We start from the raw sequence: 15,327 nt of genomic DNA, 5'->3' as shown, positions 1-15,327 counted from the left end.
TCATTATTTAGACAAGGACTTTGGAAATTGGTTTCAGATAATAGTTTCCCCATTTTAAGAAAATGTGCACTCAAAATATTTTCATATTGTGGAACCACATATAATTGTGAAGCTCTTTTTTCGAATATGACGTATTTAAATTCGTTTATCGAACACAACTTACGGACAAACATTTAGAAAGCTGTTTAAGAGCTGTCAATTCATCTTACCTCATTAATTATGACTAAACATTTATTCTAGAATAGGGGCTATAAATAATTATTATTTCACTCAACATCCCCCTCATTCAAAATAATCCTCTACTATTAGTTTAAGTTGCGAGCCATGTCGCTTTATAGTTTTATTATGGACCTTAACGTTATAAGAATTATTTCCTAAAATATTAATAATTATACCTTGCGATTCAAATCTAGGTTTTCCCTTTGTTAAATCGGTTTCTCTTCTAATTATAACTCTATCTCCCTCTTTAAAAATAAATTCAGCTCCTCTTTTCTTCTGTCGTTGGTTGAATTTTACGATTTCTTCGAATTGTTTTAGTTTAATCTCCTGAGCTCTCTTAGGATTACATGCTTCGTCTGGCGACATGCCAAGAGCGGAGTGTCTAACATTATTGTATACATCTAGTACACGCTTAGTTTTTGTCTTCAAATTTCCAAAACTATTATCTTTATATATACCTTCCTGTATTGTCCTATTAAATCTTTCTATTCTTCCGTTTGATTGGTGATGAAAAGGGGAAATATAATGAATTTGAACATTATTTCTCGTTGCCCATTGTTTTACCTCAATACTCAAATTTTCTTTTGACTGATCAAGAATTAGTATTTTAATCTTTATGTCATTATAAACTTCATCAAAAAATTTCACTAGCTTATTACTCTCTCTAGTAGTAATGACTTTAGCCCATGCTTTCCTTGTAAAATAGTCGATCGCTGTAATTATATAGCTTCCATTGATTGGTCCTATAATATCGGCAGCTACCTTTTCGCCAGGTTCGTATGCTGTCACAAATATAAATTTTTTTCCTCTTTGTGGATTGTACATCTTACATCTTAGACATTTATTAATTTCCGTTTTTACCATATGCGACATATCTTTCCAATGATATTTTTTCCTTAATTCATTTTCAATAACTTTTGATCCTCTGTGAACTAATTCTATATGTTTATTCCTTATGATAGACCTTTTTTCTTCTTCGCTAAATTCAATCATATTTATTTCATCCGTATTTAACTCATTAAGATAAGATCTTGACAAACAATCGACGTGAGGAATATCTGTCCCCCTTTTGTACTCGATCGTGTAATTATACTCACTCAATTTATCAAGCCACCTTTGTATACGTAACGATTTTATTTCGCCTTTATTTAGGACCTCTAGAGCTTTGTGATCAGTTATTACTTTAAACTCATTTCCATATAAAAAATATCTAAAATTTTCCATTCCCCATAGGACACCCAAGCATTCTTTCTCGCTGATACTGTAATTTCTTTCCGCTGGAACCAATCTTCTAGAAGCGTACGCGATTGGGTACACATGCCCTTCATTTTCTTGTGACAAGATCGCTCCCAGACCAGAGTCACATGCATCCGTTTCTAATATGTAAGGTTTACTAAAATCTGGCTGTTTAAGCACACTGCTCGACAATACAATTTTCTTTAATGTATTAAAAGCAGAATCCTGTTCCTTCCCCCAATTAAATTGAATATCATTTTTTGTAAGATCATATAAACATCCTCCGATTTTTGAACAATTAGGAATAAATTTTCTATAATAATTAATAAGTCCCAGAAATTCTTGCAGTGATTTTTTATTGATTGGTCTTTTCATATCGTTAATTGCTTGGTCCCGTGTAATTTTTGGCTTATTTCATTATATGCTATTAAATGTCCCAAAAAGGTAAGTTCTTTAACCTTATATATTGTTTTATTCTCATTAATACCTAAGTTATAGCTTTTAAGCTTTGTTATGATCTTCTCATAATTAAAATCATGTTCTTCCTCGTTTTCTCCAAAAACCAGTATGTCATCCACATACACGAAGCAACTTTTCCCTATTTCTTCTTGTAAAACATCAACTATAAATCTTTGAAAAATTGCCGGAGCATTTTTAAACCCCATTGGCATAACGTTCCATTCATATAATAGGTGCTTAAATCTGAAAGCGGTCTTATATCTATCTTTTTCCGCTAATTCTATACAAAAAATGCATCTTTTAAATCCAATTCACTAAAATATTTTTTTCCACGAAGCCCGTATAAAAGCTTATCAATGTGTGGTAAGGAGTAATTATCTAGCTCTACCAATTTGTTTAACGAAACTAAATTTGTAGTAACTCTTATAGAACCATCTGGTTTAATTACTGGTCTTAAAATATTCAACCACGTTGATTTTGATTTTCTTATGTAATTTTTCCTTAGTAGTTCTTTGATAGATTTTTCCACTCCTTCTTCTAACTTTTTTGGTAGTGTATAGACCTTTTCAACAATTTTTTCTCCTTTTATCGTATTTATTTCACAAATTCTATTGCTAGACACCCTTTTCAATATTTCTTGTAATGTCTTTTTTCCTACAAGTATTTTAAATTTTTCCACCTTAGGGAATATAAAAAATTTAGAACGATAACTTTTACCACCATAAGAGAAATCTAATATCACATATTCTGTAATCCCGAATCTTTCTTCTAAACATGTTAAAAAATATATTTCCTCTGTACTTCTATAAATTTTTAAAGTTAGTTTAGAAGCAGCCTTTTTACTCATAAAATTATAGTAAGAACCCGAGTCAAAAGTTACATTAATTTTTTCATTATAAACATATATTAAATCTTCTTTATTGTTAATAAAGTTTGCATCCAACATTCCGCCTTCTTGGTGGATCTCATTTATCCTTTTATACTGTAGTTGTTTACCATCAGTTCTTTTCTTCTTCGCAAAACAGTCTTTAGCGATATGCCCATCCTTGTGGCAAAAATAACATGAATATCTTTTGTTGATGTTATTGGAGGCAGGTTGTCTTATTTTTGTTATATCGTTATTTTCCTTTTCCATTTCATCAATTATTTCAAGGAATTCTTTATTAATTTCATATTGCCCCGTTAATACCATTTTTATAGCCTTATATCTTGATAGGATTCCATTTCTTATTATCTTCCTTTTATCCGTATTTCTGATATTTTCCTTTAGACATTTCTTTTCTACATCTTTGATAAATTCCACAATACTTTGGTTTTCTTTTTGTTTTAAAGTATATAATTCGTACAATCCAGTACCGCAGTCAAATTCCGTTTCTGCCAACTCTTTCCACATTTCAAATGTTAATGAACATTTCCGTTTCTCCTTCATTAACTTACTATGCCAATCTAGTATCTCAATGTTGGCTTTATGAATAAAATAATCAATTTTTTCCTCATTTGATAATTTATTAAAACTGGAAAGTAAAGAAGCTCTTTGTAGCTCCTGCAAGATATTTTCACTACTAATCTCTGTTTTCATATTCTCCACCATAAACATTTATTCTAGAATAGGGGCTATAAATAATTATTATTTCACTCAACAATGACCAAATTGCAGATGACATGCTAAATCAAGTATCTCATTAAAAAGTATTGTTTCTAAGTATTTCTCTACACGTAGTTAATTTTTATTACTTCTTCGAGATTTAATCGAAAACAAAATTTAAACCTCTTTAAAGTAATTGTGAAGAAATTTTCTTCGCATTCTTGTCAAAACAATGTCTATATAATCTATATAAAACCATTAAATTTATTTTTTTTCGATTCTTTTAAACACTTAAGAAAACTCTTGTAAATATATTTAATTATAATTTTCGTTTTAATATAAAAAATTAAAACTTGTTAAAAGTGCCTATCTTAAAAATACTGGAAAAAATCATAATTGTATTATTCGCTACGAAATGTTTTTTTAAAAAAATTTTCCAGAGCATTTATTTTATTTTTCTTAGATATTTTTTTGAGCTTGCGCCCGTTTTTTGTTTTAAGATTTTGAAATTACCCATTTTGAATTTTTTTCAAAAAGGTTGCCGACCCCCGATCTAGATCATCAATGTTGTTTCCAAAGACAACGATATCATCGGCGAAGATCAGTCTTGGAACTCTTGTATTTGATCTTGGGATCAAGACACCATATATGCCGTCAAATATATCGTTTATGAATATATTGAAAGAATTAAAAAACAGGGGCACCCCCGTCTCACCCCTTTTCTGTAGCTATAGCCACTTGATAATTCTCCAGCAATTTTGATTCTCATGGTGGTGTTTTTTAGATATCCTTTACAGTCCATTTCATTTTTATAGACACCTTGTTTTATAATTATAGACACCTTGTTTCATTTTTATAGAACCCTCATTTCATTATTATAGACACCTTGTTTCATTTTTATAGAACCCTCATTTCATTATTATAGACACCTTGTTATAAAATTTATTTTTTTTTTTTTCATATTTAGTTTATATAGTTAAATCGTAAAGAAGAGATAACGATATAGATATAAACATCAATATTTACATGGCAAACAATGAAAACATCTTAGAAGTTTTTAATTAAAATTTTTAATATTAATTCAGAAAAAAATTCTCATTGACAAGAGCTTTCTCGATAAATTCTCTCATATGAGAAAAGTAACCATTTATGACAAATACTTCTGTGTTCAACACGTCCTCAATACAATCAATTAACAAAGGAGTGGTTGTTACATAGAGCTCTCTGTTTTACTCGGGACTTGAAACTGTTTAAAAACTCCTCGATGGGGTTTAGTTGTGGAGAATAAGGAGGGAGAAGTTTTAGACTGTATCCTTTGTTTCTAAATGCAGCAGCTACTTCGGATGTTCTGTGTATAGATGAGTTATCCAATATTATAAATCTGTTTTCCTCTTGCTCACAAATAGGTAAATAGTTGTTAATGAATTGACAAAATCTGTAGATTTAAAATTCCGACTTTATTTTAGTCGCTTATAATCCAATAACGCTTATAGCACACATTAAAGAAACATTAGTCTCTTTCGAATTCAGGGCCGTTACACAACACTTAGTATTTCTTAAAGAATAACCAAAAGTATTGTTAAGGTTCAGATTTAAACCAGTTTTATCGAGAAATATTAAATTATCATTCGATATGATATCTATTACCCTCGCATATTGACACCTTAACAGCTTGTTCTAAGGACTGTTTCTACTTAGTGGAATCGAAGTCAGGGTTTAGAACTATACCCTATTTTTTTAACAAGTCTGCAAACAGTTGACTTAGAGTAATGTCCCGTGGAATTTAAATTTTGCAATTTATCGGATAAATTATATAGACCTAGGCAAGGATTACGGGCCATTTCCGTTGCAATAATATTTAACACACCATAGAAATATCTTTTAAAGATTCACTCTTTTTTTGTCCTGCCGTTTTAAAGTTAAAGGTTGGTAAATTCTCCGTAGGATATCTTTTATATAGGCGTTTGACGCTAGACATACTGAGATTTAAAGCAACTTCCATATCAATAAGTTTCATACCAGGTCGAGTAACAAAAGAAAATTTTCGATTATCGACCTGGTAATCATCTTCCTGGTTTTTCTTGGAGTATAAAACTGCGTTTCATCTTCTATCTCAGCAAATGATCTTTTTTACGATATTCCTTAAGTTCATCTCTGACATTTAGGTTTCTCATATTTTAAGGTTTAAAAATTTTAAAGGAAAGTAAAATAAATTTTAGAACAAGGGTTCTATAATAATGAAATGAGGGTTCTATAAAAATGAAATAGGGTGTCTATAAAAATGAAATAGGGTGTCTATAAAAATGGAACAAGGTGTCTATAAAAATGGAACAAGATGTCTATAAAAATGAAACAAGGTATCTATAAAAATGAAATGAACTGTATTGTATTGATCAAATACTTATAAATCTAGATTTTCTAGCTTACTTAATAATAAGTCATGACTTACATTATCATAAGCTTTCTCAAAGTCTTTGAAACACATATCTGTGTTCATGCTTCTAAATTCTCTTCTTCTTACTACTTCAAGTAGGGAAATAATTTGGTTCATACATTCTTCACCATCTCTAAATCCTGCTTGGTATTTAGAGATGATGTTATTTTCTTCAACAAATTGGGTCAATCTGTCGTTAATTATCTTGAGATAGATCTTACTAATTGTGTTAATTAAGGAGATTTCCCTATAATTATTCAGATCTGTCTCATCTCCTTTTTTGTGGAGACAAATCATGTTTGCCATACTCCAGTATTTTGGTGGGGGTTCTCCACTAATGTATTTATTAAATTCAGTTAACATGAATCTAAAAAAATTGTTCTCTACTCTATTGATGAGTAGATGTTTGTATAGCTCGGTTGGAATCTCATCAGGACCGGCTGCTTTGTTGTTTCCACATTTCTTTAATGCAGATATAAATTCTTCTTCTGTAATCTCTGGTGGGAGGTCAGCAAGATCTGTTTTCTTATAGATACTAATATCTAAATTGTCTGATGCTAATTCAGCATAAAATTTGTTTGCTATTTCTAGCTTCTCTTTTTGGCAAGACTGGAGAAGTTTATTGTGGTCAGAGAGAGCCACTTGATCCAATTTAATAGACACACTTCTATTTTTCAGCCATTGCCAGAATTCTCTTGATCTATTACTTTTAAAGAGCTTTATGCCTCTCAAAGGCCAAAGTTTCGATCTATCTTTGCGAATCAATTTCTTCGTATCTTCTACTCTCTTTTTGATATCTACAAGCCGGGCTAAATTGATTTCATTGTGATTTTTCATAACCGCCTTTGCTGCTAAACGCTTTTCTTTGAAGACTTTTAAGTATCTCCATCTCATTGTAAGTCCAATGTGGACCCTTTTCTTTTTGTAGATCTTTAAAGATGTACAAGCTTTTTTAATAATCTCGGGAAGATTATTCATACTTAATTGTTGATTACTCAACTTCATTTTAAGCCTTTTAATCACTTTCGGATTTTCCAGCATCTTTTTATCATAGACTAGTTGATCAGAGATCTTATCAACAGTTAGTGAGATATATCTTTTGAGCACTAAGTGATCACTTAGTACCCAAGACTTTGATATAATGATCTTCTCATTTTCATATTCTTTCAGCCTAAAGATGGTATCAATTTTTCTCTTAGATCTTTTTCCATCTTTGAGAATCCTTGTACCATCTTTGCTGTTATACTTCATCGTAACTTGTAAACCAATTACTACTAGTTTTTTCTTGAAAGAACTCTGAATATTCATAACTCCCAGTACTATAATCTCACTATAGTAGTTTCTGAACTTCTCTTTATCTAGAAGAGACAAAAGTCTGGCAAGCACCTCTTTTTTGAGATCCCTGTCTTGTGGTATGTAGACATTTAAGATTAAGTACTTAATCCATTTCCCTTCCGATCTGAACTCAACCACTGTTCGCAGAATGTTTGAGTCAGTTCTCCTTTTGCTACATCTAATAGCTCCAGTGTTTCTCACCAGAGTTATTAACCCTGGTTTATTTTTCCCACTTTTTGGTGTTTCAACCGCAGTATATTTTTCTAGTCTAAGGGGTCTCATAGATTGTCTCCAGGTTTCCTGTAGACACATAATTTCTGGTTTCTCCTTCTTAAGAAGAAACTCAAGTTCTTCTCTCTTGTGGGAGAGATGGTTGATGTTGAGACTTAAGAGTTTTATCTTCTTTTTGTTCTCTTTTACTGTTTTATTAGTTTTTTCTAATCCTTTTTTGTTATCATTTAAAACTTTGAAGCCTTCAGCTTTAATAATCTTAATCAATAAATTTTTATGTGAATTTTCAACTACTATCTTTGTTAATGGCGCATTTCTACGTCTAAACTTTCGTATTGTAAAAATGGCAGAATCTAATTCAGACTCTCTTTTTACAAGACATTTTCTTAGGTCTTTACAATCGACGGGAATTCTTTGCATATTAACTATACAGAAATTTTCTTGTAGTTTTCTAGTCCATAGATTTTTCCGCTGATAAAATGAAGTTATGCACTTCATCCTTCTACGGCTTCTGAAAGCTCCAAAAGGTTTATTTAATCCTGTAGGATTAGTGATTTTTTTATTTAATAAAGATAATAAATATTGAATTTTGAAAGAGAAATATCTCTTGTAAAACTTAGACTTTAAAAGAATATCAACTTTATTCATTTTTAGAGTCCTTCATTTTCCGGGCAGGTTCACCCATCATACTATGTAGGTAGATAAAATTTTTATATGCTAAATTCTCACTACCTAAATTCTTCTTTATGTACTTACAAGCTTCCGTAAGTGGTATAAAATTTTTATTCATCTAGAAACCCTCAGAAGCTCCTCCAGAATTAAATCCTTCTTTGATTTTAGAAAGTCCACCATAAATGTCTCGTCATTACAGACATATGCCTCTGGGATTTCGTCCAAGAGATTTTTTACTGCTCTTTCGCAGGTACCTTCTCTGAGCATCAAGAGAATAGACTCTTCATCTCTAAACTGCTTTAAGAGTGGGATGCCTTTTCTCTCAATAGTGAGTAGAGCAGCCCAAGCGTCTCTAGCTTGGTGCTCCTTCCATACTCCCAGACCTCCTACCAATACAAATTTAAATTTGCATTTGGATATAGGACATCCACCTCTTAATAATTTTAATGAGAGCTTCTTTAGAAAGCCCTTTTGCCCAGTTCTTCTGAGGTTGAACTGGGTTTATTTTCTTGCCAGATTTCTCTTGGGATTCCTTCTTAGCCATTTTGGGGCTTGAATTTTTCTTTTCTTTGATGGAATTTTTTTTCTCGCCTAGTGACATTGTCAGGCTTTCCTTTTTGGGAAATTTAATACACTTCCCTAGGTTTTCTACTTAATATTAGTAAATCTATTAAGTTCTTTTAATTTAGTATGTTTAATACTAGAGTTTTTATTAAGACCAAATTGCATCTTTGGCTTAAAGGTATGTCTGACAAACTTCCATCCATCTTTATTGATTTGGTATAGCTTAACTCCATTCTTTGGAGCTTTGCTTCTACCAGATATTATTGCTGAGATAATTTTAAGATGATTATCTACTGCTTTCTTATTTATGTCAGCTACATCGAGCTTAACATTATTGGTATTTACAACTTCATTAGTTATATTTTTACTTTCTTTAGAGACTTCAATTGTTTCTAAACACATTCTTTTGCCATCTTCTGACAATCTATCTTCTTCTTCTACTTTAGAGGCAGATTCGAGATTTTTGACATTAATTAAAATATCTTCATTTATGATTTCTAAATTAGAAACATCATTCTTTCCAGTAGCTAACTGAAGGGTTTCGCTACTGGTGACATTTGGAACATTGGAGTTAATATCCTTTTGTTCTACATGTTCTTTTGAGTGATTCTCTATCATCATCTCAATTTTGTTCTTTGATCACTGTCATCCATCAAATTATTTTTAATCAAATTTTTAAATTTCATTTTTTGTTTTTCTAGCTTATCGTGGAAGAGCTCCAGATATGTCTGCTGAATCGTTACTAATTCAGTAGTACTAGATATAAACTTTTTAAGATCATTAAGATCTTTTCTACTTTTATTTTTTGACATGTCCAAAAAATCATTTTTACAAATTCTTTCTGAAAGAATTTTAATTTTTTTAAGAAAATATTTCATCTCTCCATCTTTTTTGAAAGTAACGCTAGAGTTACCATCATAAAAAAAATTAAAATTGTTTATTGTAAAAAAAAGACAGAATCAGCAAAACGAAGAAAAGCCTCCAAGCCACCAAAAACTCCACTAATAAAGAAAAAATCATCAATAAGTGCGCTTACACGCCAGCATACCTTAACGGCCTCGCTTGTAGGAGAAAAATTTGTTCCCGTAGGTAACAGATCCTTAGTCATCTCTGACTACATATTTCGCGGACCTGACGAAAACACAACGCCTGGTTCAATACACCATTTAAGAACACGACACAGTTCAGCGGAACAATACAGCTTCAGTATCATGCCCAACCTCTCCCAGGTTAAAAATATGAAGAATTACTCGAAAGTTAACGTTGTCCTTCTCACCAGCAATGGGTCTCCCACCCCTAGAGTATAGCTGACCCTACTTACCAACCAGCAGCCGAAGGTTGGTAAGACTTAGAGATCTGCACCTAGTTAAAAAACATCGGTCCCACCCTCCGCGACGTGGACGCTCTCTTGTGGAGGGTTTTGACAGCAGACACGATATTTTTGACATTAATTAAAACATCTTCATTGGTGATTTCTAATCTAGAAACATCATTGTTTCCAGTAGCTAACTGAAGGGTTTCGCTACTGGTATCAATTGGAACGCCGGAGTTATTATCCTTTTGTTCTACACATTCTTTTGAGTGATTCTCTATCATTATCTCAATTTTATTTTTTGTTGATTCAGTAATTTGATCACTGTCATCGATCAGATTATTTTTAATCAAATTTTTTAATTTGATATTTTGTTTTTCTAGCTTGTCATGGAAGAGCTCCAAATATGTCTGCTGAATAAATACTAATTCAGTAGTGCTAGATATGTATCTTTTAAGATCAATAAGATCTTTATTGTTATCTTTTTTTGATATGTCAAAAATATCATTTTTATTAATTCTTTCTGAAAGAATTTTGATTTTCTTGAGAAAATATTTCATTTCTCCATCATTTTTGAAAGTAACACTTGGGAAACTTTTATTAGCATATACATGCTTAGTATGTTGTTTTAAATACATTTCTGTATCTAAATTGTTGTTTGGACCACCAAAGTGGTCACTTTTTGCTCTACTGAGCTCGCTCCTGTTTGGTTTCTCTCTACCCTTCATTACAAATCTTTCTTTAATTTTTTTAAGTACCTTTTGGCACACGTGTTCTCTAATCATCAGAAGTACTACTTCCGAGTCTTTAAATTGTTTTATAAGGGTGATATCTTTGCTTTGCACTTCCATCATCGCTGCCCAGGCATCTCTAGATTGGGGTTTCCCGTCCAACCCGAGTCCAGACACAAGAGCTAACTTGAACTTGCATTTAGATATGTATCTACCGCCCTTAATAATTTTCATGAGAGCTTCGTCTGATAGCCCTTCAGACCAGTTTTTCTTTGGTAAAACTGAGCTTCCCTTTTTCTGAGATTTCTTACCTTTTTTGTTCTCCATTTTGGGGGTAGAATTTTTTTTACGATTTTGCGATCTTCTTTTTTCATGATCTTTTTTAGGAATAAAAAAATAAAATAAAATTGTTTATTGTAAAAAAGACAGAATCAGCAAAACGAAGAAAAGCCTCCAAGCCACCAAAAACTCCACTAATAAAGAAAAAATCATCAATAATTGCGTTTACACGCCAGCATACCTTAACGGCCTCGCTTGTAGGAGAAAAGTTTGTTCCCATAGGACACATCCTTAGTCATAATATGACTAGAGACCCACTTTCACGGGTCTAATGAAAAACGAAAACGCCTGGCTCAATACACCATTTAAGAACACGACTCAGTTCAGCGGAACAATACAGCATCAGTATCATGCCCGACCTCTCCCAGGTCAAATATAATTAAATATAAGTCTTTTTGTTAATAATATAACACTTCTTTCTTCTAATTCTAGATTTTCATTTTTTTTAATTAAGCTATATTAATTATTTTGTTTCGTTATCTCCTTCAGTTTGTTATTAATCATAATTCTTCTAGAGACAACCATCTTGTCTAAGTAATCTATAATAAAACAGAGTTCTTTAATCTTATCTGGGTTGTTTCTTAATCCGATTTTATTACCAAGGAGTTGCTTGGTTTTTTCTCGGATATTTGTTTTTGAACAAGTCAGTAGAGGCAGTTTATTTTCAAAAGATGATCTAATGTCAGTTAAACAGACGCACTCCAGCAGAAAGTGTTCTAAATTTTCTTGTGGTCCATCACACAAAAAGCATTTGTTTCTATAACTCATTGGAATTCTTTTTGAATGTGCTATTGCTGAGGACCACTTTACTAGATTACATCTCAATCTAGTATATGTTCTAATTTTTCTATTGTTTATTTTGTTCATGACATATTTTATTTGTGAATTTCTTATGTCATATTGGTTTGCTATTGATGCAGCTAAAGAAGTATTTAGAGTTCTTCGACTTCTTAGTACATCAATTATTTTTGAAGTGATAAATTTACTATCACTTGATTCGTATTCGTTGCCGACAAATCGTTTTAACCATCTTTGTGTTCTTGAACACCAGGTAGTTTTTCTTTTGACATATCCTAATTCGAAGTATGTCTCTAAAATATTTTTATTTACAATTTTTTTATTTATGTTGTTAGATATAGGGTTCTTCCCTGTGATTGTTTTCTGTTTAGTTCGTCTGGTGTTCATCGTTGTTGTTGTTTATATATGGGTAAGGGCTGAAATTATATTTATAGTTTTATATGTTTGTTGTGTAAACAAACAAACAATTCTTCTTGTGGATCTGTGCTGCACAAAGATACCACAATCTGCCCTTTCCACCAAAAATCAATAGCTGGTCATCCTTTTTACATTGTCAATGTGTATCCATTCATTTTTTCCACTTATCTTTAGCCATCTTCCCTTCTTACTAACTACTGTGACCTTGTATGGTCCTAAATAACAATCATCAATTTTTGATCCTGTAAAATTTTTCAAGAAGATCTTATCTCCAATTTTGAATCTATTAATGTCTTCGTTGTTCGTCATTTCCCAGTTGCTTGTTTTATTATCAATATTTTTTATAGTGTGCGGTTCATGCTTTCCAACCTGCTTGTTTAAGTCAAACGGGGAATATCCGGTTACTATTGCTATGGGTTGTTCATGGATCCCTCTATGGAAGTTGATATTCAATCTTCTCATAATCATTTTCGTTACTTTCGCTATATTTTCTCCTCTGTACATTCGCATCACTTCTGCTATTGTCTGATTTAGGCGTTCACTGATGCCATTTGACGAAGGATGATACATAGGTGTTGCAATCTTATTAATGTTTTGTTTTTCTAAAAATATATCAAACTCTTTGCTGGTGTATTGCTTTCCATTGTCGCAGATTACTGTTTGTGGGCAACCGAAATCTTCGATCCATTTTTTAAATTCCTTTATTAATTTTGTAGTAGTTGTTTTTTCCATTAAAATTACTCTTGTATACCTACTGTAAATATCAGTTATCGTCAAAAAAAATGCTTTTTCATTAGGTAACGAGTGTTCGTACTCTACTATTTCAAACGGGCCAAAAATGTCCGTACTTATCTTCTTCATTAATTGGTCTGATTCTATTTTTAAGCTTTTCTTCTTCTTTGTTTTGATTTTCTTGCATTTAATGCAAACAATGCATTTGCTGACAACTTGCAAAATTCTCTTTTTTATGTTTTTTATATTGTACTTTCTTTTAATATTCTGATACATAACTGTCACTCCTGGGTGTACAGTAAATTTGTGTATTTCTTCGATAAATTTATCGGCCTTTTCTTCATGCACAATGTATCTACCGTGTTTGTCTAATAGATATTTTCCATCTTTTTCTTTTAAATATCGTTTTATGTAATACTCTAATTCGTCGTGTGAAAGCTTAATCGTAAAGCATCTTGATAGTTTATCTGCTATATGGTTAGTCGCACCTTCAATGTTGCGTACCGTTACGTCGTATTCGTTCAATAAAAGTTTCCAACGTTCCGTTCTTTTAGATATCGTTTTATTTTCAAAAATGCAGTTTCTACTGTCTGTCTGTATCTCTATTCTGTATCCCAGAATAAGCACTCTGTAAAATTCTAATGTTTTAATGATTGCAAACATTTCCTTTTCGACAATCGTATAATTTTTCTCCGTGTTGTTGAATTTCCTGCTGTAATACCCTATGACTCCATGGGCCTGAAAAATAACTGCTCCCATGCCTTCATTTGAGGCGTCACATTGTATAATAAATACTCTTTTAAAATCTGGTAAATTTAGTTGTGCTGACGTTTTTATTTCGTGCTTAATCTCCTTTAAGGCTTTAGTTTGAGGTTCTCCCCACTTTTCTTTAGTATTTGCTTGTAGCAGCATTGATATGCAAGCAATTCTTCTGCTAACATCTGGTATAAAATTACGATACCATGTTATTATTCCCATTATTTTTTGGATTTCTTTCTTAGATGTTGGGGTTGCATTCTCATTTATCAGTTTATCTATATTTTTCGTATCAATTCGTATTTGATTACCTTCTATTATATTACCTAATATTTCTAGTCGTCTTGTTGCAAACGTACTCTTTTCAAAGTTTATTTTCACGTTATATAGAGAGAGTCGATCTAATACTTGAGACAAGGTCTGGTTATGTTCGCTAGGTGTCTCTCCATATATCACAATATCATCTATATATATTATTATTTTTTCAATCCCATCTAGTATTAGATTTATTGTTTTCTGAAACAACTTAGGGCCAGATTTGATGCCGAAAGGTATTCTTTTGTACCTGTATTGTTCTCCAAATATGGTAAAACTTGTAATATCTCTACTATATTCGTCCAGTTCCAGCTGGTTAAAGCCGTTCTTTAAATCAATCTTGCTAAAGAACGTGTTTCCTCCGAGTTTAAGTAAGTTTTCGAAAATTTTTGGTATTAAGCATATCTCATCCTTGATGAATCTATTGACTATTCTATAATCAACTACTAATCTTAGTTCCTTTGTTTTCTTTTCAATAAAGAAAGAAGGACTCGCATAGTAGTTTCTGCTTCTTTCAATTATGTCGTTATTTAGAAGTCGTAATATTTCTTTCTTTGCTTCTTGTTCGTATTTTAATGGGACCGTATAATATCTCAGGTCTAACTTATGGTCTTTAATTTTATCCTCAATGTATAGTTTTATAGGTTTTATGTTGATTTTTTTATAATCATCATTCTTTTTCACATATTCTTTTAATTTGTATGGTATTTCCGAGTTCTCCACAATTTTAGCATCTTCGATCAATAAGACTCGTTCATACAATATTGCATCCATTTCGTCCTCATTGATCTTATCAGCTCCTATCATAGGTATCATATTTTTATGAACCATTACACACTTATTTTTGTAATCCAGTAGCCAGCCATTGTTAAGCAAAAAATCGTTGCCTAGAATCATTTTTACAGGTAGTTCGTTGTATATGTATACGTCTTCTTCAATTTTTTTCTTTACTCCTTCTAATTTTATCGCTACTCTGGCTTTCTTATGAGTGCGTCCTGTCGATCCGTTTCCGAATTGGAGTGTTACTTCTTCGGTTTCATACATGTCAAGTTTTAATTCCTTAGCTGCTTCTTCACTCAAAAAACTTCTATTAGCTCCATTGTCTATCATTATTTCAATTACTGTATTGTTTATCTTTCCCTTGATTTGTGTCTTCTCAAAGTTATTCACCTTTTCCTTGATGTAATAGAAA

This window comes from Vairimorpha necatrix, chromosome 6 (assembly GCF_036630325.1).
Source record: "Vairimorpha necatrix chromosome 6, complete sequence".
Lineage (NCBI taxonomy): Eukaryota > Fungi > Microsporidia > Nosematidae > Vairimorpha > Vairimorpha necatrix.
This window is presented reverse-complemented; position numbering follows the sequence as displayed.